Below are 3,172 nucleotides of genomic sequence, written 5' to 3'. Positions count from 1 at the left end.
TGTTGCAAAAACAGTCTGCTTGATAACAATAATAGCAATTATAGTTTATTGAAGAAGTAGTTAGAGGAGTTTTTGTTCCATTACCCTCTGCTGCTTAAGAAGATATAATGGAAGAGCACAGAACAGCACAAGCAGTTCAGCCCAGTTCAGTCCAGTCACTCTCAGCTACATTGTATGGTTCTCTCTTTTATCTCTCCCTGTGATAAGTATTATGAAGGCTATGAGTCTCCTGCTTTGAGTCTTATACAGTACCACACACTGTTGGCATCATGGTTGAGGGAGTGACTGGTGATTGGATGCCCTGAGTTGGTTAGAGCTCAACATGGATCAAAAGCATTTGGCCAAACTTCAGGACCCAGAGGGCAAAGGTCAACCCCTCCTTTTAAACATTCAGTGACCCCTAACAATAACAACAGATACAGATACCCACAGCTCTCCTCATTTGCAGTGTCTACTTCTGTGTATTATTATATTTTCCAAATTGCCTTATAAGGAAATTCACAGGGACACAACCTACTGTTTTGGACATATTTAAACCCATTATCCACAGAAATCTCTGTAGCTCACTGAGACTGATCCTGAATTCCTCCTGTTTAATGAAGTCTTACGGACACCGCCAGGGCAAGCTGTGTCTGAGGTGACGTCAACCCTTTCCTCCCTCACCACAACACATCCAACAGCACACACTCAACACCATGTGCGAATCCCTCAGGGGGGCTGTGTACTGTACATGCCCTAAAGAGGGTTGAACACACACATGCCTTCTCATGTGTCTTTCCCCCTGTATCACAAAGGGTCATTGGTCAGGGAAAGGTTAGTGTGTGGCTTACTCTTTAACCTTAATCTTGAGAATGGCTGGTGTTCAGTTGAAATAGTAAGTACTAGTCTCCTGTCTCAGTTTTCAACTATGTGACTATGTTGGTTTTCAAGCAGGAATTTGTCCTGCCCAGAGTTTGGTCTTCGGAGCGTCTTGAACATTGAATGGTATTACAGTAAACCCTTGCATTACGGATTCTGAGTTTATTGTTGGTCTTGAGGGGTTTAGTCAGAATGGGAGCATCATTACCATCTCTGTGTGAGTAATATGTAAGCAGTACATCTGGTTTGGCATCGGGGTCCACAAATCATCAACAAACTTAGCTAATGGATGTTTCCTAAATCGGTGTAGCCATCTGCCTACGATACCCTACCCCTCACTCTCTCACTACAGCCAGATCAATACAGATACTAAACCTACCGTGACTCACCTCAACCATGCCCTGATTTACTCCCAAAGCTCTGTTTACATAAACTCCACAACTGATCTGATGGTACTTATGGAAAATAACATTAAGTGTAGTGAGTACATTTCAACATTTAATTGTTAATGTTTCCTTTTGTACCCTGTGTACTCCAGTTCAATTGTGCATTGACTGTTAACTGTTTGGGGATTCAGAATGCTTTCCTTTTTTAAACACTCTAAGCACATACACACATGTACTTAGCCATGACCCAGCACTTTAAGGACCTGTAGGCTACTAACCACCTTCTAGTCTCATCTCCCTCCAACATCTCTCTCCCTCCCTGAATTAGACAATGTTGGTGGCCACAGACAATAGTGACTAAAGAACCCCTTTGATGAGCCAGACAGTTGAATAGAAAAGCATCCCAAATAGCTGCATGGGTCTGTTTTTATGTCTGGAAGTCTAATTAAACAGTTATGTACTCTTCTGGTTGTGTAGTCGGAAATGTAACAGAGGAATGGTTGTTATACAGCATTCTTATAGTGCTGTTATATCACATACATTACTTTGCAATTATGTCTGAAAAGAAGATGGCAAGCTTTAGGATAACTTTAGATCGGTGAGAAAACAAATAACTGATACTGTAGTTTCACTGCATGCCTGGGTCCATAACACCAGGTACTTCACAGTTAAACTCTTTCTAAGAGGTAACCAGTATTTTTAGCCTGTCCGTTGGGTAATGTAGATAGGGATTTTGTCTGATTGCCTTAATCTGCCTCAGTGGGTCTTTGGCACAAGACAGATTTAACTCTACTTGATGTCCCAGATAGCAGTAGGACAATCACAGTATTATCAGTGCAGACACTGTGCGCCATGACTATGCTGCTCTCTCATCATGGGTGCAGCCAAATCAAATACCCTGGTGTTACATCAATCTCTTCCCCATGGTGTTACAGCCATCTCTTCCCCTCTGTGATTAAGAGGAGTTTGTTATGGTACCTGAGACAGTTTTATAAATCTATAACCTATAAGAAAGCCAGCCATCCAATTAGAAACAATTGGGAGAGATGAAAACAAAATAGTTTCTCATGTTACAGCTAGTTGTCTAATGAACTGTATTCTGTTACATAACCCGTTAAATAACCAGATTTTTTGGGGTGAAAATTAATCAGAGCATAATTTCCTCATTATAATAATGGCCCCCTTTAGCTGGTGTAGCGAAGCATGTGAGTATGATTCTTAACGCCTCATTTACGTTGTTTACAGAGATGCTTGCTACATTTAGGCCATACCACCCAAACACCCACCCATCCCAGCAACACAAGAAGAGGGAAAGCTCCAGCCAAATAGTTTCCTCCTCCATTCCCCTCCAGTCTCTGTGCTAGTCGCAGTGAAAGGGAGTGTTGTGTTGTGCTGGTGGGGCTGATGGCTGGTACCGGCGCTGTTCTGTGAGGTCCAGACCGACCGGGTATTCACATGGTGCCAAGCGGGGCCCGGAAACTGGCAGAGGGGATGAAATTACAGCCTGGTCGTGCAGTGACATTTTCACTGCTCTGAGAGCCCAGTGCTCTTTCCCTCTCTCCCTCTCGCTCCCTCCCTCCATCACTCAGTGCTCTTTCCCTCTCTCCCTCTCCCTCCATCACTCAGTGCTCTTTCCCTCTCTCCCTCTCGCTCCCTCCCTCCATCACTCAGTGCTCTTTCCCTCTCTCCCTCTCTCTCCCTCCCTCCATCACTCAGTGCTCTTTCCCTCTCTCCCTCTCGCTCCCTCCCTCCATCACTCAGTGCTCTTTCCCTCTCTCCCTCTCCCTCCATCACTCAGTGCTCTTTCCCTCTCTCCCTCTCGCTCCCTCCCTCCATCACTCAGTGCTCTTTCCCTCTCTCCCTCTCTCTCCCTCCCTCCATCACTCAGTGCTCTTTCCCTCTCTCCCTCTCGCTCCCTTCCTCCATCA

The sequence above is a fragment of the Coregonus lavaretus genome (assembly GCF_964263955.1).
Source record: "Coregonus lavaretus genome assembly, chromosome: 12".
Taxonomy (NCBI): domain Eukaryota; kingdom Metazoa; phylum Chordata; class Actinopteri; order Salmoniformes; family Salmonidae; genus Coregonus; species Coregonus lavaretus.
The sequence above is the reverse complement of the archived record's forward strand: the minus strand, read 5'-3'. Positions refer to the sequence as shown.